This window comes from Lichenostomus cassidix, chromosome 1Aa (genome assembly GCF_008360975.1).
Source record: "Lichenostomus cassidix isolate B80296 chromosome 1Aa, HeHo_3.0, whole genome shotgun sequence".
NCBI classification, from domain to species: Eukaryota; Metazoa; Chordata; class Aves; order Passeriformes; family Meliphagidae; genus Lichenostomus; species Lichenostomus cassidix.
Genome location: NC_139480.1, coordinates 46,559,913 through 46,586,674, shown reverse-complemented (window position 1 = coordinate 46,586,674; position 26,762 = coordinate 46,559,913). Strand labels below are relative to the sequence as shown.

The following is a 26,762-nucleotide window of genomic DNA, read 5'->3' as shown; positions in this document are numbered from 1 at the left end:
CAGCTCACCAAATGAAAAAAATGGGGTTCTATGCCATTATAACGTAGGGACTAATGGATAGTTGAGTAGGATGTTTGACCTACTCCATGGGCTTTAATGCAGGCAATGTTGGATGTGTGTTGGATGCCTGCTGTCTTGGTTTGAAAGACAGGTGTATGTTAAGGAAGGTGGGAACCTCCCTTAGAATAGAGAATATGACCCCCTTCCGAATTATTATAACTTTGAAATGAGGGGCTTTCAGGAAAAGATTTAGGAAAAGGAATAACAGATCTTTACTAGTATCTATAACGAGGTAAACAAGCAAAAACAACAGCAGCAGCAACAACAAACAAAAGCAGAAACTCGGCGGCAGCTTTCCCTGGGCTGCCGGGCACTTCCCTTCAGTGCAGTTACACTCACAGCCAGCAGGGGCGCTGTTGGCTCCCCTCGGGCAGGGCAGTGCGATGCCTGCCGCGCCTGCAGGGGGCGCTGTGGCGCAGGCGGGTGAGCTCCCCTCAGGCAGTCATGGCGGAAGGCTGGATGGCGGGATGGAGTGCAGCAGCAAACCTCAGAGCAGCAGGCTGGAACAGCAGGGCTGCCTCACCCAGGGCAGCAAGAAAGAGATGGTAGAAACTCTGCAGGTGGGGCAGGAGCCATGGTGTGTCCCGGCAGGCGGGGAATGAGGGGCCACAGGCCACAGGGCTAGGGAGTGGCAGCCAGACTCCTCCGTAGGGGAAAGGGCCCTGGGTTTCCCCTGAGGCACCTGAGTGGATGGTAAAGGTCCTCCCCAGTCAAAGGTGGTGTTAATAAGGTCCCAGTTTAAACAGCTGCTCTTATAAACCAAAACTCACCTGGGAAGGAAGAAATGCAGAGCTGGGCTCCAGCAGTCACACAGAGCTCTCTCGCAGCAAAGCAGGAGCTCGGCTGTCCCCACAAGTGAAGCTACCAGCAGGCAGGTGCTCTCCTCTCCTCCCCTCACCTCACCCTGGCTACATCTTTTGTCTCTCTTAAGCAGCCGGTTGTTATTTTTCCCTAGCAGCAGAATGGGGAAAAATTCCCCAACCTCCAACACCTGCCTATTCAGAAGTCTTTGTCATCATATCCAGGTCTGGCTTTTTTCTGCCTCTGGACAATAACATTTTTAGCACGCTACCACCAACCTGGATTCCAAATGATGCAGTTTATCCTAATCCTTGCATCTCTTTCTGGCCATGTGTGGCCATCATGGATATTGCACTAGGCCTTCAGGTCCTGTTGACTTGCCATAATGTGCACATTCAGTCGGTCACTTATGACAGCATCCCAGGATTTTCTGATATTTCAGTAGCCTGTTCTGGACACCACAAGACAGCGAGGCCAACAAGGAGCCATGTCATCAACACTGGATTTGCTGAAGTGAGATCCACCTTTGCTCAGCCCAACCATGTCACCAGCATTGGGTGACTCCTGGTAAGTAATGTCTCTTTTGGTAATATGTGTGCACATGGCAGAAAGGAAGTGAATGTAATTCACAGTTATAATTGACCAGTCATAGAATATGCTGAGTTGGAAGGGACCCACAAAGGTCATCATGACCCCTAACATAAAGTCATAGTTTTACCAAATACTGATCTCTTCATTACCCTCTCCCGGCATCTCTCTTTTCTCTGCACTCACTGAGCTGCCAGAAGGAACAATATAGCTGAGACACAGACCCTCTCTAATGTTTTTGAGGACAAAAATATCTGGGAAAAGTGGCACTAGCAATACCCTCTTCCCTGTGCTTTTACTTCATTAGGTTGTGGACTGTCCCTTGTGTTGTCTGTGCCACTGTGACAGTGTCCCCTGCAGAGGCTGTGCTACAACAACAAGGCTGTAAGGCAAAAGATGGGGGCCTAAGAAAGTTGAGTCATGCGAGAGACAGCAGTCAGTTAATGAGAAAAAATGTACAATTCCTTCAAGTAGCATGAAAACACATGGCTGTCCTTGGCCTAGGATAAGAACATGGCCAACAAGGGCAAAACAGCCTGCAGGTTCCTTTGTTATCAGCAGGAGAGCCTGGTAGCACATCAAGCCCAGGATGCTGACTCCTGACTGACATAGGGGCTGGAGCAGAGATGTCCAGCTGCTCTTTTGCCAGGGGAACAAGCCATAACTCCACAGGAGTTTTATGTACTTGCACTTAAAGGGCACAACAAATAACAAATGGCCTTGTTGTAAACCCAAACAACACAACAGCATAAATACAGGGGAACAGCATGAAAAGAGCACAGAACACAGTCACAGATTTCCCTCTACTCAGGCAAAACTATCTACAAGAGCCAGAGGATGCCAAGATTTTCACTGTGAGCTGCTTTAAGCTGCCCTTCCAATAAATGTTGCGTTGCTGTAATGCCCAGCCTCTGTCCTTGGACTGGGAAAGTTGCCAGAGTGTGGCCAAAGCTCTAGGTGGACATTTTCTCAAGATGATGAGGAAAGAGGGACAGAACAGTGTGTGCTTTTTTTGAATTTGTTGCTTAATAAGGAGTGAGAAAAAGGCCTACCCCATGCCCAGGAAGGGTTCATATTATACATTTTCCCACTGCCAGGGCATAGAAACAATCAACTGTTAAATCCTGGAAGTAACATGGCAGGGACAGGACATACATACAGACTTGCTGTAAAATGGAGGCTGGTCAGCTGAAGATAGCCCTGGCTCTAAGTTCATAATAATTATGAAGGCAAAAGAGAACTCATATTTATATGAGTCAGGTCTGGTCTTGGAATCAGGTTTACAGCTGATGTATAGAAAACAAACAAACAAACAAACAAATCTTTAGAGCATTAGACATTTTGTGGGTAGTGCATGCCATCAAGATGCTGAGGTTTGAGTTTGGGTCAGACCTAACACGAGAGCAAAAATGGACTGCTGTGCTCCAAAGCTGCTGAGACAAATGCCTCCATTCCAATTTGATGGTAGATTAAAAGATGCAGCTGAAGTGTAGCAGAGGTGTTTTGCTTACTGCCTCTTCCTAGATGTCTAAGTAAAGGAGAAAAGAAGGTGGCAGTTTTCTTTAGAATATAGAGTAATCTGACAGAAATCTTAATGTTTCTTCCAGCCAGAGGGCTGAATTATTGAGTCAGCTGGCTCACTTGGAAACAGCTCAAGCAAAAGAAATCTATCTCCATTTGCATAAAATAATTTGCCAAGGGTAGGTCTCTTTTTTTCAGGAAGGTGTGGTGGTGATGGAACAGCAGGATAACCTCAGTTGCTGTAGGTAGCTATTCTCTCCCAGGACTGTCGATATTCAGGCTTAGCACATGCTTTCCATCTTTTCAGTTAATGAGACTACAAAATAAATGGGCAGAAGAGCAGGTGACCCTGATGCTGCCAGCTCTCAACTGACCATGGACACAGTGATTTTCAGAGCTACTTTTAAGCTCATTAACATCTCTCTTCTGTTTGCCCCCCAGGCAAAGAGCTCTCTTGGGGAGACCACAGCTGCATGCTAACAGAGCTAATTTTTCACTTTAAAATCTATCTAAAGAAAACATTTGTCTCAAATTAGATGGTCAATGCAAATGTACAATAAATGCTGTAGTGAGCACCTAACTCAATCCCAGTGAGAACATCTTCAGCTCACAGGCTCTTGGCTTGCTGCTGAAATTATTCTTACTTCTGTTTCAAGGAATGCTTTCAGGCCTATATTTCTGAGTTAGAAAAGTGATCTGCTTTTCTAACGTCATGCTGCTCCTTTTTTCAGAATCCTTGTCAGTACGAATAATATTTTCCTTCTCTAGCAGTTCTTCCTCTGCACCAGCTTGGTGAGTTATTTGTAATACCATCTGCTTCACCTGAAGGAGAAATGAGATGAACAGAGAGAGACTCGGTACTGTTATCAACCTTGAACTTTTCTGAACAAAAGCAGGGCCTGTTAGGATGTCGTGAACTATGAGATTTTTGGAACAGTGCTGACAGGGAGCCCAGCTGGTGACACTAACCAGTGTCATTAAAATGAATCCCTTCACTGATATACCCCCTCCATATATACTTGTGTGTAATAAATGGTATCAAAAGTTCTGTCAGAGCTTGCAGGTGAAGAAGGGCATAGGAGGTGGGTGGGATTTTGCTTTGTGTACATTATTTTCCTGTGTTAAGGATTGAAAAGAGTCCTTGGAGAAAATATAGGAACCATGTGTTTAGGAGGAAAAAAGTAGACATAATTTTTGTGTCATAAGGTGTTTAAACAAAAAATACTTTCTTTAGGAGAAAACCAAATATTTGTGTACACTGCTGCAGTGTACATGAGATTTGGCCCCAGTGGTGACACGTGTATTTTTAAGAGTGAAGGATTTATTTTTTACCCACAGTAACTTAATGTTCCAAGTGAGTTTATAATAGCACTGATTAACTGGTAGCATTTAGTTTGAGTGAAATATCAGCTCTGATGTCTCTCTGTACTGTTCCTTGCTCCAGACACTTTTATCAGTCTTGGAGCTATTTAACTTTATTTATTCCTTTCACAGGAGGTGGTTCATGTTGTAGCGATGTCCCATTGAACGAGCATTAAGGATTTGAAGCTGCATAAGTGAAGTTGAGGTATTGTGGGTAGCTTTAAGAAATCTGTGGAATACCAAGTTAAAAACTGGTAATGTCCCATTGTTTTGTCTAGAAGCCATTGAAATGGAGTAGGGCTTACCTGCCGCTTCACTAGCATGTAGGCCTTCTGAGTAAGAAAAATAAATGTGCTTATTAATGACAGCACTAATACTGTAGAACTTTGACCCAACTGTAACACACACAGCGAAGAAGTGGCATGTTATTAACTATTCTATTATCTACAACAAAGTAAGTTAAAAGGTGAAAGCCAGGGAGCTTAAGTGACTGAAACTTATTGCCCTGTATTTTTGTACAGGACCATTTCCCTTTTAATATTGGGAGCTGCAAAGCTAAGTTTCTTGGAATGTGACTAGTTGAGCTTTTGCCTTTATATGGATATTGTGTTAAAGATGAGACCATCTAGGTAGAGCGGATCCCTGAGGGTGTTTGCAGCAGCTCTCAGTAGCATGAGCAGTAAACTAGATAATTGGTGTGTTGGTTCTCATCCAATAATAATTTATTTCCTGGGAGCAACTTCAAAGCTTAATCCTAGAATTAAATCCCCTATTCCTCCTTGGGATTTTAATTTAGTTTTGAATGCTCTGATGGATCGTCTGCTAGAACATTAAAGACAGCTTTCAGACATGAGGGTGATTTTTCTGGCTGCTGTATGCCCTGTATGGAGAATAGGTGAATGCAGGTACTTTCCTGAAGAAACTCTTCTTTAGCTTTTCATCACGATAAGCTGGCAAAAGCCACACTTTATCTCTTACTGAAAGCGGTTTTTCGGTTTCCTTTAAACCATGAAGGCAATCTGCCTAATCCATTTTGCAGCTCTTCCAGTGAAGAGAGTCATCACTTGAATCTGGAGAGAACCAATAAGATTTTCATCAACCAGAAAGTTGATTTTAGGAAAAAAACGCCCAGATAATCTGTTTGTCTTGTTAGGATTGGAACAGGATGGAGATGACTGCCGGGAGGGTTGTGGTTTCCCACTCATTCAAGTGTGTCAGGAAACTATCTTGTTAAGACCAGTGAGGTAGGACCAAATCTTCAGCCACTGGAATGATCTTTGCACCCCAGAGGTAGAGGAGACAGGCATCTTCCTCAGAGCGATGCAAGGCATTGAGTGCTGCAGCCTTTCCCTTCTGCTTCTAAATGGCATTGTAAAAGGGAAAGTATCTCTGGCTAATGTTTGTATCACGCTTTGATGAAATACAGTACAACATCTGATGATAATTACTATTTATTATTAGATAAATGTGGTGCCTTTTGACAGACAGGTTCTTCACTCTGGGTGTGCTATAGGTAGAAGAGCCATATATCATCTTAGCAAAGTGACAGTGTCAGTTTGAAATCCTGTCTGTACTTTTGCAGTTCAAAAATAACACATTTCCATTTGAAAGAACAAACTCCACAGTTTCTTAGTTTAATGCGCCTGTATTTCATACATAAATGACCATCCAGGAAAACCAATTTCACTGAGCCTGACATTCCCTACTCAAAAGAATAAAACAAGTCTATAAAGACACAGAGAAAGCTATTTCTCCTTTAATCTACTTCACATTGTTTTTGATTCTGCATGACAAAAAAACCAGTCTGTTAGTTGTTAGGATTTCTAGGGGCAGACTGACCATGGCAGTGACAGTAGGGGATGCTGCAATTATTGCAATGTAAAATGATGAGAGCTCAGCTAAGTGTCCTGGTATGACAGCTGAGAGAACATGTGTAACACTTCAAAGCAACTGCAACAGTGTTCACAATTCCCTTCTGCTGGGCTGCTGGCAGCATGTGTCCAGGTGTCTTTGCAAAAGGCTGATGAGATCTCCCCACCCAGTGGCTTCTGGCTCAATCCTGCTGTAGCATCTCTTGGTCCTGAACCATGTGCAAAAGAAAGGAAAAAAGGTTTTATGCCAAAATTTAGCTGAGTCCTGCGGCCAGGTGGTTGTGCCACTGTTAGGTTTGTATGCTTGTTTCTCCATTTGCTTTCCCTTTAATTAGCTGATAAAATTTCTTCATGATGTTCTTTATGCATCATGAAATGGCATCCTTGTTTGTGGACCTGTGTGGCCACTGTTCTAGTGATCTTCCAAAACTGACACAGGCTTGGTATCTGAACACCAGGGCAGAAGTATTCTGCCACTTTATCATCAGACTGGCTGAGTAGAGCAGGGCATAGAGCACCGTATAAAAGCAGCTGGAATCTTGGTTACCATGCTCTGCAGCCCATGTGCAAACACCCAAAGGAACGCTGCTATGAAAAACCTTTTTATTGTGTGAATTATCCAGAACAATTGATCCATTCCATTGATTATAAGAAATTGCTTTGCATAGACATGGCTTTTCTTATACTAATGCAAGTGTGTCTGTGAACAAAGGACCTGTGAAGTGGCAGTCTTTTCCCTTAGCTGCAGACACCATTTATCTAGGGCATTGGTAATGGGCTCTGATTTTATCAAGTCAGTGGGGCATTTACTAAGTGTTAAAACTACTGTAGGGCCTTTGGTCCCTGTCAGAGGCTGTTCTGTGGTGGCAGAATGGCTCTGCTGGATTGCATCCTCCCCGACACCATCACTGCTAATCCAGCGCTGGTTGCTTTTGATATAAGAACTTTCATCCACATTCTTTTATCTTAGGCAGGACAAGAATAATATAGCCCTTAATTTATAGTAAACATGGACCCATTTAAAATAAATCCCTCAATTTGTCTTACAAATAACATTTAAGTGTTTTTGAATTGAAGAGATGTTTGAAAAACCATTTCCTATCGGAGATGCTATTTGTTTCATTTTATGCAGTTCATTCATCTTAGTAGATTGGAGAAAAAACATAAGCCTACCCCAGCTAGTGAGAGTAAACCCTGCTACAGTACAGTGCTGCTGGAGATTTTGCAACATTTTTTATTTTGAGCCAAGCTCCACACACATTATTTACAATAACTATTACATCTTAATATAAAAGTAATTTGGGGTTTAGATGCTGTGCAAAATCTCGAGAAGATAATTCTGAAGCAATTGGCATTTTTGTGTGCCTGATTTTAAACTTGTAATTGAGACTGATTTCTTTGGTTGGGGGAATGCACCGATTTTGTCTGAAAAGAGTGTTGAATTGGACACTCAGGCCCCTAATCACTATAGGGAACTTGGCACTTATGATTTATTTAAGAGAGAATTACAAATATACATATGTATTATGTTTATGTAAGATGTACATAGACATCTATCAAGTAGAAAGGCAACTAGTCTCATCCTTAAAAGTGAACAAGGCTTTCATGTACCATGTAACTGCGGAGTTGTGTAGTTTTATAAAGAAAAATGGTTGATGAATTCCTTCATCTTAAGATCACAGAGAAGTATAACAAATATTGCTGACTTGCTTAAAATGATTGCAGTCCTTTTTCAGAAATTGTTCCTAAGATACTTCTTAACCCTCCATTTTGTGTTTCTAAGTAGTATGCTGGATGAAAACCACTCCCTCTCTTTTTGTCAAGCTTCTTGCCTGCTTGTTTCATCCAGAAGAATGCAGGAGGACTTGCACAGTCATAGTTTATCCCTTCTTGCCATACAGAAAGGAAAAAAACATCCCTTGGCCAAATCATATCTGCTAATTCTGTATCACTATTATCAGTGAAAGGAATGGCAAAGTCAAATGACTAATCTCTTCAGCTATTAGCAGCTTCTGTATGTAAGAATCACTCTACAGTTCTTTCCTCCAACTGTTCTGAGATAATTTCTGATTACTTTAGGCTTTGGCTAATATGTCTTCCATTTTTACTGAAATTAGAATGAAAGATATCATAGTCACTTTTTTTAAGCACGCCTAAAAATGTTAGGAAAATCTTTCTAACAGGAGAACAGCCCTTACCAGCACCCTCAGGAAGATCCTGGCTGTCAAAATGGAAATATGGGTGTCTGCTTTTGTCAAAGAGCCCAAGCACAGATTGGTGTTGCTTGTGGTCACTGCAGTTACATGAAAAATATCACTATACACACACTGTACGTGGAAACAGATATTCATTCAAGCTCCAGATGGCATATTGATATATATGCACACAGTGCTACAGCCACATTGCTGTCCATAACCTTCCCTACGGACCAGCAAATTCCATTTGGACCATGTGGATCGATTCTGAGGTACAAACTGAGACAGGACCTGGGGGTTACGAGAGTCCAGAGCTGCTGTGGTTCTTTTAGGAGGCTTTCCTCCCTCAGAAACCTTGGCCATATGCATGTTTTGCTCTGCAAATACATACCTGCAACAAAGGTCCAGCACTGAGTGTTTGTCTGCTCACTGGAACACAATTCTTTGGCATGTGGGATCCAGCCCTCCTTGCACGTCTTTTGAGCAGTACATTCCTCACTGCTCCTGGACAAAGACCATGCTAGGTAGGTCCAAGCAACTGTGTTTTCCTTAGAGGGTGCTTTCAGTTAGAGGGATGTAAAGGCTGGACAATGCAGTCTGCATCAGCACTGAAGCAGAACATCTGATGTTCAGCCTGGGGTCTGATTTCCTGGAGGGCAAGTGTAGCTGGCAGGGAAGCATGGGGAGGGTATATCTCAGTGCTCTTGTTTCTAGGGGGTCACCAAGGACCATCTGAGCTCTTCCAAAGCTCCTACCAAGACTCAGACATTGGCAGGGTGGGCATTTGCAACCCTAGAGTGACTACATGTCCTGAAGGCTGCCCTCGACACTTCCACTTGGAAGGGGTCTGCTTCGTTATTCACTCTGTTTTTTCTTGGTAGGGGGCAAGACTTATTCTAGGGCCACTGTGTGGTGCTGAGGAGGGCAGGTGGGCACGCTCTGCTCAGGCCACCCATGGCATAGGAGGGGACAGGGATGTAGCTGTGACCACAGAGTGACTAGCCCTGCTGGGGTGAGGCTGAGAGCACGACGGGCAGCAAGGGCACAGGCATCCATGGGCAGGGCAAGATGAGGATGAAGACGCCTGCTCCTTTCTGTTCAGGCTGATTTCACGTTGCTTAGCTTCCAAGGGGCTCTGAGAATAGCAATTAAAGCACCGGGCTTAATTGTAGAGTATCCAATTTGGATATTAGCGTTATCTCTGCTCTCACTGCTTTCTTTTCGTTCAGATCCAATTCTGCTGCCTGCCTGCTGGCTGGGTGCCTGTTCCTTTCTTCTCATTATTACTATTTTATGGTTATTGTTAATATATTTTTGTTTAAGCATTCCTTCTCTCGGTTGCTTCCAACCACGCGGGTCGCTGTCCGAGAGGGCGCCGGACCCAGGGAGCCCCGGGTGGTCCCCGCGGGGCTGCGGCGGCAGTTCGGCCCTGGCCCCGGCTGCGCTGCCGGCCCCAGCCCCGGCTCGGCCGGAGGCACAGGTGCCGCCCGGGCATGGGCTCCCCGTTCGCCCCCGCCGGAGGCTGAGACCTGCTCCCTCCGGCAGCGGGCAGGGGTTGGTCTCCCGTTGCCCGTACTGTCCTTCTTCCTCCTCCCCCTCCTTCTCCTCCTCCTCCTCTTCATTCCCCGTTTCCCCCACTGCTCACTCGCACAGCTTCCCCTCCCCGCCCCTTGATATATCCCCCCTCCCCACCATTTTCCGCGAGTATATTTAATTATTATTAATTATTAAGCTGTTTTATTAATTCACCTCCCCATGCTTTCTCCACCTCCGGGAAGCATTCTCCGAGCTTTTATATTGCAGAGGATTTTTTTTTTTAATGTATTTTTAGGGTGATGCTCTGAGCACTTCCCCCTCCCCGCCCCGCATCTCCCACCCGGGCAGTACCAGAGAAGAGAATGAAGAAGTTGAGCATGTCTGAGGCGGATCAGCCTTGCAGGCAGAGAGGGGGCCAGTAGCTACTCAGAGCAGCCCGAGTGCTTGAAGCAGGATTTGCTGGTATGTATGTGGGTCTGGATTTTATGACAGCTCTGAGTGTGAATCTTTTTCCGAGCGAGATGGGAGGGGAAAATAAATAAATACCAACGGCTTCATTAAATAAATGCCTGCATAGCTGTAAGCCCTGTCCGGCTGTGCTGGAAGAGGTGGTGGTGGGGACACTCCCAGCCATCCACCCACCCCTAGAAAAAAAAGAGCCCAAGCAACGCCCGGAGAGCCGAGGCTTGCGTTGCCGGGGGCGAAGGAGGCGGGGGGGCGCGTAGTGCAATCCGGCCCCGCGGCAGGTGAAGCAGCCCCCCCGTGCCCCCCCACTCCCGTGGCGGTGCGTGTGCGTGTGTGTGCGCCCAGCGCGCCCCGCGCTGCCCGTGGAGCCGAGCGCGGCGGGCAGCGGTGCCGGCAGCACTGCAGAGGGGTGGGCACGGCCCTCGCCAGCCCTCGGGGGCTGGGCCCGGGGGTGGGCGAAATGCTGTGCGTGCATGGGGAGGGGGCCGTGGGGGGGGAGTCGCTTTCTCTCCGCGATTCACATCGCGCCCGCTTTCCCGTCTCGTATGCATGCCTATCCCGGGAATGGTGTAGTCAGCCCGTATCTGAATTATTTATAGACTCGTGCCAGCTGTTTTTAATTTTTTTTTTTAATTCCGCTTGTGTGCACTGTTGGGAAATGCGTTTTGCCTTCCTTTCTTCTCAATATATTAATGTCTTTGTTGGGGAGCGGTTTTTATCCCCTTCAGATCCCGCTAATACAAAATTGATGCTTATTTTTCCCTTCAGGAAGGGGACGCTTTGAGGATAATCATGCTTCACAGAAGAACAGCACCGACCTCCAGTTGCATTAAACACAACCTCCTCCACTAGGGCTCCAGGAAAAAAAAAGAATAATTATAAGAATAATCATTAAAAAGGCGAAAGGAATGCTTACTCTGGAACCTGCATTTGACGATCCTCACCACTCGCGCTGAATATCCTCTGAAGTGATTCTCTCCAGCTTTTGAATCTGCACCGCTTCAAGACGCAAGATTACCACAAAGAAACCTCTATTTTTTTTACAGCCAAATAGGATTGTTTTTTAACTCATTCCCCCACGTTTGCCCCCAACCCTTATTCTTCTTATGTGGATATGCAAGCAAGAAGAGGAGACTGGACATTCCCAACATGCTCTCTCCCTTGATCTGTCCGTCTAGAGGTTCTGCTTCTATAAACCAAGGTAGGGAAATTCCTGTTTCTGTGGTTTTGCTTGCAGCTCATTTTGGTACACGGGTTTGCCCAGGGAAGATCACTCACGGTAGAACAAAAGGTTTAGAGATGCTGCTTTTAGAAGCAGATACAGGGGGAAAAAAATAACATTCACCAGACATGTTGATTCCCTCTTGGCTCATCAAATAGGACATGAAGAGAAGGCGAAAGGGTTTGAGTTAAGGTACCACATTGTGAATTGGGGGAAAGTCCCTTGTGATTTTTTTTTTTTTTGGTGGGGGGGTGGGCAGGTGGGGTCGGGGGAGACACAGGAGGAGGAACGCGGCTGTGGAAAGGGGTGAAAACGAAAATAATTTTCATCCATCCACCCGCAAATTGCCTTCTCCTTTTCACTGGTCCAGCGGCTTCTTGCCATGCTTTGATGTGAAAGCAGAGCTCATTAGGAACAACAGGACGTAGAAACCCGCTTGTTGCCGAGGAGGCTGGTGCATTACCGAAAACCCACGCCGGCCTCTCGATCGTGAGCGGCCTAACGCGGGGGCCGGGGCCGGGGCCCGGGGGGTGGCCGGGGCCGCCCCTGGCACCGCGGCAGGAGCCCGCCCAGCGCCGGGGCGAGTGCGCCTGCTTGCGTGGAGGTGGAGGGCTATTTTAAGTCCAAGCACGTCAAGCGACTTAGGCTGAACCTACGAGGCGCTGTATTCAGGCAACTTCACGTGTTTTAATTTATCCCCGTCCCCCTGGTGCTATCAGCGGGCATCGTGGTCCCTCTCCGCCGCGCCCCATCCTTCCCCCCATCCACCGCGCCTTGCACCCCGCGTCCCCACGCAGGCAGCCCCTTCCCCAGCCCACTCGGGAGGGATGCAAAATGGCTATCGTGCCGCTCGGCTGTAGATACGCGAGAGATACCGGTGCATCCCGACCGTAACGTGACATGTGAGTCTTGCCGTAAGATGGTGGCAAGACAAAGGGAGCGGAGCCGGCGGCGGGTGCGGGAGCGCCGGGCACAAGGTGTTGAACGTCTCGGGGTTATTTTAAGCCTCAGCCCGTGCCCGCCGCGCCGCTTCGCCCGTCACGCGTGGGTCTTCGCGCCCCCACGCCGGGAGAGGCGGGGGCAGGGGTAAGCTGCTGCACAGCCCCCCCCGGGGGCGGACCCCTACCATCCTTACCCGCATCGCCAGCCCCCCGCCCAGGCTCCCCCCGAGCCGCCTCTCGCTTGCAGACCGGAAGCCTGGCAATGGGCGGGGGGCAGCAAGGGGAGCGAGAGGCGCACCCCACAGCAGAGGGAGGAGAAAGGGGGGTCGCCCTCCAGCCCCGCTGCGGGGCGAGGCAGCCTTGAGGCACCCTCAGCCCTTGAGGCATCCGGAGCATGCTGAGGCGGGGGCGCGCCTTTCCCACAGCCTCCTTTGCCTGCATCCTTCCAGTAGCTCTCTGCCACATTTTTGAGGGAGTTTCGTCGGCCTATTGTTAAAAACCAGGAGCGGTTCCGCGCGAAAGGGTTGAGAGCCACCTTTCCTGACATATTCTGGCTGTGCTTCTATAAATATCTAAGGCTTCCCAGGGTTTATCCGCGCCTGGATCCTCCCTGCCTGAGCTCTCCCTCCCTCGCCGCAAGTGGGAGTAGAAAGTTTACCTGTGCGGGGAGGAGGGCGTGTGGGAGCGTTTCCCCTGTTTTCCGAAAGAATTTCTCAGGCCTCGCACCTCTCGGATCTACCCAGGACCCCAGCACCTAACGGGGGGGCGATCGTAGCCCCCTTCGTCGGCCATAATTTACCGCCGAGAGCCCCTAAAAGCATAAGTCCCGGGGGAAATGCACGGAAATGGGAGGGTGGGCTCAGTCCCTGCCCCTCTGCCCCCTACTCTGGGTTTTGCAGGCACATCGGACGGCAGAGGAGAAGGTTTCCTCGTGTGCCTGGCCAGGGTGGCAGCCCTCGGCAGCGGGGCCAGGCTCCCAGCTCCTCTGGAGAGCGGTGCCGAGCCCTGCCTGCCCGCTGCCCGCCACAGCGGCCAGCCCTGCCAGCAGGGCACCCGGCCCGAGCGGCTGCCGCATCCCTGCCACAGCCCTTCCTAGCCAAGACCAGGGCCACGTTCATGCAGAGGTGGAGGGAGGCAGGTGGGACTTGGGGAGGGGTCTTAAAGCTTTGATGCTCAGCAGCACGGGCCCACACCTTCATTCCTCTTTACTGCCCAGTCTCTCTTGCTGCTACCTTTACCTATTACTTTTCCTCATCTTCTCTGCAAGCTCCAGTAGGGGCAAAAGGAGATGCTCAGTAATATTGCTTTCCCTGCCATCAAGCACAGCTACCTCAGGCTTTGCAAGCAGTGTTTGGAGGCAGCTGATCCCTCCTGAGCTGCACCTTGGGCAGCCAGGGAGGGCTGGGTATGCAACACCCCTGGCTCGTGGGGTGCTGGTGCTGACCCATTCCCCAAGGCCTTGGGGAGCAGAGCAGGGACACAGCACCCTGCTGTGTCGGGTGACCTGGTGTGCCCCAGCTGCAGCGCTGTAGAGAGCAGCAGTTTGTGTGTGGGCGCAGGGTGCTCTGTAAGAGGCTAGGTGTGGGTATGGGCGATTTTCAAGTGTTCACCCACGCTGCCCCGAAGCAGGAGCTCTTGTCGCCTCTGTATAGTCTACTTTTCTTTGGTCCCTCACCTCACCAGCTTGTCTTCCAGTCCTGGATGGAGGTCTCAGAGGGTTGGGACAGGATGGAACAGGTTGAGGGCAGAGTCAGGAAACAGCTTGGGGGTGGTGAGATCCGCTTCAGCTCCCTCTTGGCTCAAGCCATTGCTACTCAGGGGCAGATATCAGCAGGGAAAAGGAAAGAAGCATGGTCAAAGCCACAGTTCCTCTTCCCAGGGACCCTGGGCTCTAATCTGTTGGCACACACCTGCTGCACCAGCCAGCTCAGCCTGTGCCAGTCCTGGTGCCTCTTGTGATCCCTGTGCCAGTGGGAGCATTGCTGAGCAAAGGAAGGTGTCAGCGGTGGCACCCAGCCATCCTGTTCTGGGCAAGGGTCTCAGGGTACCAGCATTGTTGGCTGAGCTCTGTGTTGCACCTGTGCATGCAAAAACATCATGCAAGAGATCATGGAGATGTGGAAAATACAGAATAGGGGCAAAAATCCCAACCTGCCATCTCCATCTAATAATTGAGGCTTTGACTTGTTTTATCCTCATTTTGGATTACCAACTGTCCCTGTATAAAACGTCTGTCAATCTATAAACCAGCACCTGATCCCCAAACCCTAACCTACAGGGGGAAAAGGTAATGGAATTAATTTATATTTCATCTGCTGTTGGAGCTCAGCTGGGGCTATTTCTTGTGCTTGGTTTGGAAGCAGGCAGTTGGACCTCGCTTCTGGTGCCAGAGCTATGGAGCTGCACTTGGATTCCCACACCGGACTCACATTGCCTGGATTGGCACCAGGAATTGGTGTCTCTGCAGTACCATGTGGGAGGTCTGGAGTTGATTCCCAGAGCTGTTTTTTCATTCCCCCAAGCTGGCAGAGGGTGGGAGCGCTGTACAGATAGCGCTGCTTGTATCTGCAATGGGCTCCATTCCACATTCCCATGCTTAGGATGCACAAAAGCTGCCTATGAGATATTCCAGACAGATGACTGGTCCCTAGAGGTTTGGGACCAATCTTCTTGGACTTTAGGGAGGCCACAGCACTACTCTGCCTGTACTCTACTTAGCAGCATGGTTTGGTGGGCAGCGGCGAAAGAGAGCTACCTTGCAGCTGGACAACACGCAGAGGGTATTTTGAATCTTTTGAATTTTCTTTGTGTAAGCTGCAATTTATCACAAAGAAATGGATTAGTTAATCGGAAAGATGGACTAGATGATCTTTCTGAGAAAGATGGATCAGTGTATTGTGATTGCCTAATCCACCATGGAATGCCCGTAGTATCCGCGCTGCCGGACATCAGGGCTCTAGGCCTGCCTGACTCTTCTGCGATTCTGTGATTAGCTTTCTTTGAGATTTATTTATACTTGGTAGAAAAGTGCAGAGTGTTTGGGAGAAGCATGGCTATTCAGTTATCTGCTATTACCCTGATCTGTTCTCTGTCCACCCATCCGCAAGAACTCTTTACACCAAAGTGAGTCAACTTATTAATTGTCGCTTTGCTGCAGTCAGACAGACTCGCTGCTGCCTGCATCAGATGAAATGGCAGTTTGAAGATCACAGCACTGAAATATGTGGAATGGGGGTCAGGAAAATAAGATATTTGAAGCTGAGCATGGCCCACCTGCTACTACTGCCTTGTCGTTTCTGAGCCTTGTATTTCTGCTTCAGCGAAGTGCCTTGTAACAGGAACTAAAAAAACCATTTCTCCAACCACAAAATGGGCTTCACCATCTCTCTGACCTACCTTTCTTGCTTGTCTGTTCATATAAAGACAAGAAAGGAGGTTTCTGGCAGGTATGGATTGGTGCTTGCTCTAGCAAAATTATTGCCATGGTGCTAAGTGCCTGGGAACTAGGAGATTGACGGTTGAAATGTTAAAGCTACCTTTCATGTTGGGAAAAAAAAATCTAAATGAACCCACCCTTTATTGTTCAGGAGCTCATTACTTCTTCAAGCTGCAAACCACAAGCTCCCAGCTAGAATTGGATGTTCAAGTGTGAACTGGTGTGTGAAAAAGTTGACCAAGTGCAAGGTGGTGATCTGTGCAAACCAAGCAGCATATCTCCATGCGCCTGAGGTCACTGCAGAGAAAAAAATCCCCTCTGTATGTGTTCAGAAACAAATGCCTGGCACAAGGCAGTGTGCAAACTGTGCTGTGATCAAGTAAATCCAAACAATGGCTAATTTGGACCTCTTGAGGCAAGGCTGCCTTTTATTCAGTGTTTTCTTGAGAACAGAAGAGAACACTGAGTCTGGGCAGGAGAAGGTACAAACTTATATTTTAAAAATTTTTATGCATACATTGAATATGCTTCAAGTGAGGAGAATAAAAATATTTCTTTTTCCATACTCAGGTTTACTAAAAAAGTGAAGAGGGCAAAGGTATGTGTTCTGGGACTCACTACCAGCTCATTCTTCCTAATTCAGCTGGTATTTGTAGACTGCAAAGTATGCTAGATGACTCTCTTCCCTTTCTAACACAAGCAATCAAAGACCATGTTTTATATCAATATATAGAATCTATATTTATCAATATAGATGAATTGATTAAAAATGTGGGGGAAAAGAGAAATTTTGAATGAGAGTGCGGTTATTGGCTCAAAGTGAGAGGGGTACTAGGCTGACATCTCTGCAACATTCATGCCCTTTACCTCAAACCCCATCCACAAGGAAGGTTCAGAACTGATAAGACTCACTGAATGTGGCTCAGGTAAAAGGTTAAGTTGCCAGCTCTGAATACGGAAGATATTTCTGTGTTCCCAAAGCACATACAGTATCACTAACATTGGTGTGCACGGCTGTGCTGAAATATTTACAGGGAAGAAACACTCTAAGGGGAAAAATGTGAATTTGATCTTCATGTTTGGTGGCTTATTTCTGCTGATTGCTCCTCCACTAAAACAGGAGCAGAGCGACCAGGTTATCTGGCCTGAATAATCCATGGGACATTATTCTGCCACTCCTGCACATCCCTGGCATGTTGGGCACGTAGAAGCTCACCTCCAATTGACGGTCCATGTAACAAACTCTTACATTAGTTTTCAGGGTAGCAGTCAGCCTACACTACTTTGTCTGCAGATAGCTGTTTAGTTATGGAAACAGTTCTTGCTCACTGTACTTGCAGTCTGGGTTTTCAACCACAGATCAGGAAGTGAAGCAGTCTAGTTCCCACCATCCTCATCCAAACCCACTGTCCAGCCCATGTTTGAGCTCAGTATACAATTTTCGTTTGTTCAAAATAGTGAAATGATCTGTCTAGAACCTATTTACGGATGTGGTTTAGCTCTGCTTAGGTAACTATGTTCTGTTTGAGGGCAGCACATCTAAGACAGGGAAAGACTGGGGGGAGTGTACAGGAGTGAACTAAGACAATGATCACAGAGCAGAGAAAACGAGACCTGTGAAGAAAGGTTGAGAGAACCAGGGAAGCTCAATCTGTAGAAAAGACAACTGTGGGTGGATCCGTAACTGTCTGCAAATACATAAAAGACTGTTACAGAAAGAGGACAGGGGCCAATTATTCTCATTAGTCACAGAGGACAGATCAGGAAATAAATGACTTTAAGATGAAGCAGAGAGAATGCAGATTAAACATCAAATTAAATGTTTACTGCACTAATGTTTTAGTGACAGTGTAAGATGCTGATAAATTTGGCAGATTAGCTGCGACTGACAATATTTAAAGCTAGATGTAGGTGCTGAACTATCAGGATTTCTTATCTAATAAAGTCTGTCTCCAGTGAACCTCAGATCACGGTATTTGCATGCCTAACCAAACAACTTTGGAAGAAAGATAATGAGGTTGAGTTGTCCTGTGTGCAGGAGGGAGGGACTGTCCCATTGGGGGAACCTGATTGGGTTTGGCTGTGTGCTCCAAATTTCATATGGTACCTGTAGGAGTCAGAATGGTGGTGTCGACTGGTGGCACAGCTTGCGCGTACCAGGAGCTCCCCAAAGATGCCTCGTTTACAAAACCTCTGGTATGATGTGACAGCTCATACTGTTCAGGGGAATGGCAAGAGCTTTAGTATAGGAATTGGGCAAAAGAGGCTCACAAACGTGTCCTGTGCTAATGATGCTTTAGCATTTGCAAGCACAGTTCTTGAATCCTGGGATAAATTGGGCTGCTTAGATTGAAACCACATCTCTTTCATTCAGGAGCTTCACCTGTCTGTGGCCATTGTTTGCAAGGCTTTACACTATCACGGCATCTTGAACAGTTAGTGTGCCGAAACCTCATAGTGCAAGGGGAGGGGAGGCTTGCCATCACATACTGAACAATGTGAAGATTCATACCTTGCTATTTCATGATGTCATTCTTTTGTCTTGCAAAGATGAGATACAGCTTAAAAATGCTTTCTGTTTACTCCTCTTTGCTGCTTCCAGAAGATAAAATGGGATATGGGTAGCCATGAGCATCGTGGTTTCTGAGTATCATCACTTCACTAAGTCAGCCTTCAGTCATACCTCTCTGTGCTCTGAGTTGGAGGAGCTTTCTGTTTCTGGTTGGGGTTCGGATAAGTGGCTCTGGCAGTGGGTTCAGTGAGGGATATTCCTGCTTTGGGTCACTACAGATTCCTCTGAGATGGCTGAAAGGGCGTTTTTGAAATTGTGAGTTGGGCCAGCAGCGGGAATGTACTGTGTGGCCTAAGGCCTGTGCCAGTGTATATCTTCCTGTGCATCAGCAGAAGTGGTGACTGTGGTGCAGCTCTGCTGGTGGATTACACTGTTTTTTAAAGGAGCAACAAGCATGTAATCCTGACCTCTGGCATTCTTTTTGTAGGAATAAGGAATTTTTTATACAGGTGTCCAGGACACACTCAGACACAAATGGAAGAAATGACACAATACACTCTCCTTTTTATTATACTTGGATTTAACATTTTTATTTAACTTCTTTTCCTAATCTCTTAGTTAGGGTTGCCATGTACTCTTGGGATATAATATATAGAACTCTTTCACATGGATGTAGTTTCTTGCATGAACGACTCTGAAGAATTTAGAGGATTTTGCAGAAGGAAACAAATGTAAAATTTATTAAGTTCACTACTTCAAAACAGACTAGGAGGTGAGATGACTACTTGGAGCCAGCTGAGGCAGATAAGATCTGGTGTCACAAACCTGATGATAATTTACTAATGCAAATGCCATGTCCTACATCACAGCTGATTGCCTAATGAACACAAAATTGTTTTCAGGTGATAGTCATAATAGCCTCATGATAGCTTAAGACTGCAGTGGTCCTGTGTTGTTACCTCTGGGTGTGGCCCATGAACAGGACACAGTGGGGCACAGCTACGTTAGAGATTGAAGTCTGCAGTAACAAGGGACTGTGGTTTCCTTATGTCACATGGGACTTCTGCTACTCTGGTGCTCACAGCTAGAAATGAGATATGGGAGATACACAGTGGCTGTTTGGCATGTGAAAGGTGAAGGTCCTAATTCAGTACCGCCGGGAAATGAATTGCAGAAGAGCTACTAGGAGCCTAAAGCCAAGGGCAATCCCAACTCTTCGCAGCATCTGGAGGCAGGTGGCTTTGAAGCCTGTGCAGTGAGAAGAATGGCTCCACTGCTGCATGGAAATGTGTCAGGATGTTGCCAGCTGCTCCAGGAGGAGGATGGAGAAAAGGTTGCTGCTGTAAATCTCTTTGTGCCAGGTAAAGCAGGATGTTGTTTAATTGTACACAGCTGGATTGCTGGAGAATTTCTGTCACAAGGCTTTGCTTAGAAATGCATTTGGAGTGCATTGTGGCAGGGGAAATGCACTAGAATGCACTAACTCGCGGCTACTTGCACGTAGGCATACGCTTGTGTGGAAAGCACGTGGGAAGGATCTGCATATCTCTGCACCCCTCTCTCTCTCCTCCTCTATAATTCTCTATTATTTCTGTCTGCTGTAGTCAGTGGCCTAAGTATCTCAGGGGAGATTCCCTCCTGTCAGACGAGTGTTTCGGCAGAGGCAAGCTGAAACATCAGAGGCTGACAATCCCCAAGGGAGAATCTAATGAAAGCGACAGAATGACATAATCTGTCCTTATAGTCTCTCCCTTTCAGCTCTCCACGTTTTTGGTGCAACTTGAAATTACCCTCTAATTTATTACTGAAAAGGTGACTGTCATATATAATTGAAATTATATAGATAGTGTCCTGAAATGTTGAAAGTCAAAGTATAAAATCAGTGTGGATGTGGTCTGCAGTACTGTCTTTCTGGGAGGAAGCTTATAAGACTCAACCTCAAAGTAACAGTAATAAATGCCACAAAAGTATAAACAGAATCTCAGAAAAGACATTGCAATAATTTCATTAAGTGATGGGGCACCTGTACCCTAAAGAGGAGGAGAGAAAAATTAATTAACTTATTAAAATAGAGTAGCTGTGGAATGGCTGCCTTGAAAGATATGGTGGCTCTTGCAGAAAGCTCTTTGAATCTCTGGTTTAAAAGTTCACAAACTTTCAAACCAGGGATTCTGAAAGAGCCGCAAGGGCCGTGTGGTAACCATTTTTAATTTCCACCATTTCTACGTAGAGTAAAGGGACTGAAAGGCTTTCTGAACTTCAGGACTAAGAGAACTTTACAGGAGCTGCGTGCTTGTACCTTGGTGCTCTGAGGCAAGGAGCTGGATGTGCGCAGCCGGTGTCTTACATGAACAACCCTTTCTGTGCAATGGCTTTTTCTTACTGGAGGGAGTAATAACTTTCAGAAACCAGGAGATGCATAGTAGGAGATGAGTGTTGGTTAATGACATACCTCACGTGAATAATTTTTTTGTTTGTTTGTTTTGCGTTTTGTTAGGACTTTTTTGTTAAGACAGGCTGATTCCTGACTTCAGCTTTTGATGTTAGAGATGGTGATTAAGGTTTTTGACATAAGAGGTTTGGAAATGGGTTAACTGCCCCACCAAAAAAAAAAAATTCAGAGGTTTTTCTAGTTCTGCACTGAGATTAGAGTGTTTGATGCATTTTCATGAAAAAGCAGAGAAAAGAATAGCTAGCAGCCTGGTAGGCAGAAAACTAACTGGGTTTTGTGTGACGCATCCTTGTTCTGCATACTTCGAAGTGGGGACTTGTCCCTGAGGTTGTCCTAGCCAAGATGAGGGCTCAGACTACTGGGTCCTCTGCAGTAATGCTTTCTCAGTTGGAACTTTTCCAGTTGGAACTGTTTTACTTTATATAAATGCCTATTCATTGTGCTGGAGAGGGAGTGCTCTAACGACTGGGCTGTGGAGGTAGTTTGTTTCTTTGGCCGGATAAAAAGTAATTACTTATAAAAACAGAAATGATTTCAGCATGAAAGAAATGGAGGCATAGGCTCTGTAGCCCAGAGGCAGTGGAGTCCTCTGAGACATGGGAGACATGGGAGCTAATTCTTCCTCCAAATTAGTCAGTGAAGGTTTGTTCTTGTTTTGCTTTGGATGCATTTGTTTTTTCCCAGTGACAACAAAATGTTTCATTTAGCATTAAGCTCCAGTGCTGATTCCAGGTGGGGAATAAAGTGACAGGAGGAGGTGAATTCCCAGGGAACAAAGACCTGATCCTCAAGCGAGTGCTCTTAAATGAGGGATGAGAACTACGGACTCTGTGACAGCAAATCAGAGTTACTACTTCAATGAAAATTTTTATAGTTTCCTATAATGTGCAGGTAGCTCTTTAAAATTGTCTCCAGATCTTTAAAATCACTTGGGATTTTAATTCCTGCAGTTCATATCCCTTGGTATATCCCCTCTCATTGTTCATTATACATTTGCTTTTATAAGCTTGGTGAGATATTTGACTTTTACATGGAAAGGGAAGTTTTTCCAGAAGTGAACACTAGCTGTGGGAGACTTGTTTCCAGAGGAGCACCAGGGAGTCAGTGGAGAAAGACCAGGTTCTTCGAAGGGCAGTGTAGAGTAGGAGCCCCATAGATGTGCTCCAGCTTTCCCTCTAGAAAAGCAAATCCCTATTGACTACGAAAGTAGCCTACACAGCTTTCTAAAGCTTCTAATTATTTCTTTTGTTCTATGTGTATGCATTTTAAGGATGTGTGGGGTTGGGGGCTAGAAAAGACAAGAGGTGTATTAAATTACTGCTCTTTCACCACCCAGTTTGTAAAACAGTCACCTTCCATGAGGAATCTAAAATACAATGCCTGTTCCTCGGTCTTGTATTTTTCCACTGTAAGAAAACTGGGTACCTGATAGCCCATCTCTTTTTGAACATGAAGGCCTGGAGACTCCTCACTCTGTGTCCCATGTAAGTGGTTCCCAAACGTGGTTTGAATTTGCAAGAAACGGCAAGGTCCCATTAGGCGAGCTGAGCCACGATCTATGGCTTTCTCAGACCTTAATTTCAAACCAGAGTGGCAAATTGGCACATGGGGTCTGTTGACATTACCTGGTCTGTGGCACCCCACAGGGAATTGTTTCTCTGGATGCTACAGGAAGGCTAAGGAGAGATGATCAGGGCTTGCTGCTTCTATCACCACTGTGTCTCAGGAGGGGGCTAATTTAAGAATGACATTTTATTATATGTCTTTGTATGTTTTTGCCTGCATGCATTTAGAAGCATTGTCCATCTCCATCAAGGCACATCTTTCTTAAGAAAATATTGCTTGCATGATGAAGAATAAAGATCAAACCAGAAAATTAGAGAGAAGGTTTGCCCCGGCAGTCTGTGTCCTTTTAAGTGCATGAGGTAATATAGAAATCTGTGTGTCTTCTCTGATGTGACGGTCTTCTGTGCTACTGCTGTTTGGCAACTGTGGCAGGACAAATTGCAATGTGTACCTGTACAAGGGTGCAGCTGCAGCCCAGAGACTGGCTCCCTTCTCCCTTTTGAAATGGGAATTTGGTTGTGGATTCAGCATCAGATTGGATGGACTTTGGATGTCTGCTCTGTGGTACGAAACACAAAGACTTCTGATATTTATTTAAATCAGCTTAATTTTGAAGTATTTTTGTTTATAAACTCGTTCACTTTTGTCATCGGAGGAACAATGTAAAGAGCTATTGAGGTACTGTGTAGGCTGCTCTTTTGGTGCCTGTGAAGAATGCTGCATTAATGCTTGATGTTAATACAAAGGGTGCTATTTTTTGTCCTTGTGTTTGATGATTTCTTTGTTTCTTGAACATTAAATGACATGATTATAAACATAGCAACAGATTCTTAAACACTTCTTTTCCATGTAAGTTTTCAGGTGTATTCTTGATCATGTAATGTATTGCTTTTCCTCCGGTGTAAAACAGCAGTAAGTATAGAATCTAGTTGACATTCATTTTTGGGATCAGATTATGTAGAACTTCCTCCCCCAAATCCTCATGCACCATGCCTGGGGGAGAAAAATCAATGCTTTCTGGTAAGAACTGCTTTAAATGACTGTATTTGGCATATTGAAATTTCCATTTGAACAGAATTTGAGACTTGTAAAGCAAATGAATTGTATGTTTTCTCATAATCAGAACTACTTTGAAAGAGTAATATAAAATGGTTTAAAAGGTACAGGACAAAATTTGGTGGAAAAATCATGGAACTTGATTTTATTGTCAGAGATCCAGAGGGAGAGAAAAAAAGCATTAAAAACTTAAATTCCCTTTAAAATTTCCTTATAGGATGTCTAAATATTTAGCAGCAAAAGGACAATATTTGGTCCAGTGCTCCTCCTGGATAGGAAAAATCTGTGTGTATTATTTAGCTGAAGCCTTGAGGTTTAAAGAGTTTGTGTGCAAAAGACTCAGCTTGAACCTTGGCTTTACTGAAATGCCACATTTATTACACCAGCTAAAGAAATACAGAACTTGGATAAAATCATCTGGAGATAGTATGTTCCATGAAAGATCAGAATAGCAATGCAGAGAGAAGGCAAGCGTCACTCGGGAGAAGGATGTTAAGCAATGCCTCCTATAACTGGAGATGAAACATGAAACACTCACACCAGTAAACAGAAAACATACTTGGGAATGGCTGTAGAACCTTTAGCAGAGCTTGCAGTGCTCTAAATGGATGGAGTTCCTCAGTGCAAAACTGAAGGGCTTGGAGAAGATGTAACTGAAAATCATCTTGTCATGTGCTAGACCAAGATGGTAAGAGCCACACTAAGCTTTCTCTTGGCCACAGTCAGCACCCAGTTGGGTGAAGCCAAGCTGACCACCTCCATCCTGGTTGAGCTGGTCTAGTATGTGCTGATCAGCATTTGGCAGAAAGTGGATATCCTTGATCTGTGCCAGGAGATACGGTCAGGTGGTTTGGATGGAGCTCCTCTGCTTTGGGGAGATACATAGCTCTGGTCTTTCTTTTGAGCTAGAAGCACACTAGTCTCCTGTGGGAGGACCCTTGGGCTTCAAGTAAGTGTGAAGTGTGGAGAGGTTTGTGTGCATCTGTGCCATCTTGTGTTCTCTGAACATACAAAGGATGGACACAGTTTTGTGTTTTTATGCAACCCACTTCATTTTCTCTCTCTGCTCAGACAGATTCTGTTATAAAGATCTTTGTGATGGTGCAAACTGTCATAACTGTCATGAATCTGACCAATTCACACATGTTGTGGCTTTTCAAGTGACGTCAGTTTTGCTAAGCTTCTTTTGTCCTTTGAGTCTGGAAAGTTAATCAGAAAACCTTTTCTTGATGCTGGTGAGGAGGAAGTGGGCTGACATGGGTTATGAGAATAGGTTTTGGCCAGAAGACAGATTTATACGTCTTGTTGGACTTTCACTGGCAGTAAATTGCATTCTGGTCCTGCCAAAACCTAGACCATGAAGGACTGAGAGAGGGTGGAAGGCAGTTGCCATTCCTTTGTTTTGGACTTTTCTGGGAAGAGGGAAGCTGATGCTACAACCCACTCAGTGTGGTAGATGTGTGTCCTTCATCTGGGTCCTAGAGCAGAAGGGGAGCAGGCACAGTTAGAGATACAGTGTCAAGCTCCCCCCCCCCCCTTCATTTAGACACTGCTGAGCCACAGCTGCCTTGAGGCTGTCAGAAGCTGGACTGGGCTGAGCAGCCATAGAGGCAGTGAATCAGTGCTGCCCAGGACAGGCTCTCTACCCACACCCGCCTTTCCTTTGTTCTTCCATTTTCTTTCCTCCTCCGGTCTGGACAAGCTCAACTGAACTTCATTCTGTGAGCCCCAGTTCAGGGCCAGGGCAGTCCTGCAGGTCGAGAGGCAAAGCCATTGTGTCTCAGTGCCTTTGAAGTACTCTGGGAGCTGTTGCAGGCTCTGGTGTCTGGGAGCTGGAGGGGCAGGGGAAGAATTTTGAAGGAGATTTCGGGAGGACAAGTTTTGGGGGAGGGAAGGGGTTTTTTTCCATCCTGCAGCCAAGAAAATACTCTGCACCCAGGTCCTGCTCCTGTGACTACTTGATGCTCAGGCAGCATCTGGTGTGCTTTGCACAAATGTGGTGTCTCACAGGAAGGCTTTGAAGTAGCCTCCCACCTCCCCCGTCTTTGGGATGAAGGAGGAGGGAAGGCTTAGACATCACTGCTTGGAGGAAGCTGATGGTCAGACTGTTGGGAAGGTGCCACGGCCACTTTGAGGGTGTGCACAGGGAAAGGCAGTGTACAGAAATGTACCCCAGCAGTGGTACCTTGGTACCATCTGGTGCCTCGGTGCCATCTGCTCCCTCTCATGTCATGGGGCCTTGCCTGGCTCTCCAGGGCCAGGAGAGCAGCAAAGCCATCGCACAGCAGCCCAGCATTGGTCACCACCAAAGCAAACTGAAGCCCTTTAAAACCTTTTGTGGTTTTTGGTGAGGGGCTGATGATGGGGACATGTCTGTGAAGAATCCATATTGTCTTGTGAATTTAGGGATGTGCCTGGACTTTACTCTGATGACAAACCCTGTGCCTTTGCTTTGTGCGAGTATTTCCATTGGAAATCAAAGAGATTTGAGATACATAGCTAGCTAAGCAGTCATACCTCAGAATAGGATTTGGGGATTAGCAGAGTGGATAGTAAATTGAATAGTAGGAGTTAAAATCAGACTGTGCTTGGTAAGAAAGCAGAGATGAGAGGTACACCCCTGGAAAGCAGTAATGCCAGAAATGACACTGGGGTTACACTGGTTAGCAAATGGGATACAGACTCACAGTACAATGTGGCAGCAAAGAGGCTGATGTGATTTCTGGATTGCATAAACAGAACTGTTGTGTCTTCAAGCAAGGAAATGTTTTCTGTGTGTTTCTAGTTAAGTTTTCTTCATGTGCCTGGTCTGAGGTACCTAGGCTAATTTCTGGAGAGCTTAGTGCCCCAAAGATGGCAGCAAATTAGAACAAATTCAGTGGAGCAACAAAAATGATTAAGATGCTGGAGGGATTGATCTAAGAGGGAAGATTAAAGTAACTAATTACATTTAGCTTGGCCAAATGACAATTAAAAGAGAGATGTGATGACTGCCTTAGTGTGCTTAAGAATGTAAACAGAGAGGGGAGAGAAACAGAATGAGGGATTGTTTAGTGCTGTTGGAGTGGCTGTTGGTCAGATTCCTGCTCTGCACTGGTACTGAAGTTGTGTAGGAGCTTAACCAGAGACTGAAAAGTAGCTGTAGCCAAACAATAGCAGCAAATGAACAAAAGAAAGT

At 46.1% G+C, this 26,762-nt stretch overlaps 1 protein-coding gene across 2 annotated transcripts in view; it reads left to right on the top strand.

The window, feature by feature from the left end:
• Positions 1 to 676: 676 nt before the first annotated feature.
• GRIN2B (glutamate ionotropic receptor NMDA type subunit 2B) overlaps positions 677 to 26,762 on the top strand; it is a 214,690-nt gene continuing 188,604 nt past the window's right edge. The window contains exons 1-3 of one of the 2 annotated variants that reach the window (XM_085047950.1): positions 677 to 1,428; positions 10,230 to 10,396; positions 11,168 to 11,600. The gene's annotated coding sequence lies outside the window, so the exon portion shown is untranslated. Of the gene's footprint in view, positions 1,429 to 10,229; positions 10,397 to 11,167; positions 11,601 to 19,465; positions 19,872 to 26,762 lie in introns of those variants that run through there. The other variant, XM_085047957.1, reaches the window with a different exon arrangement.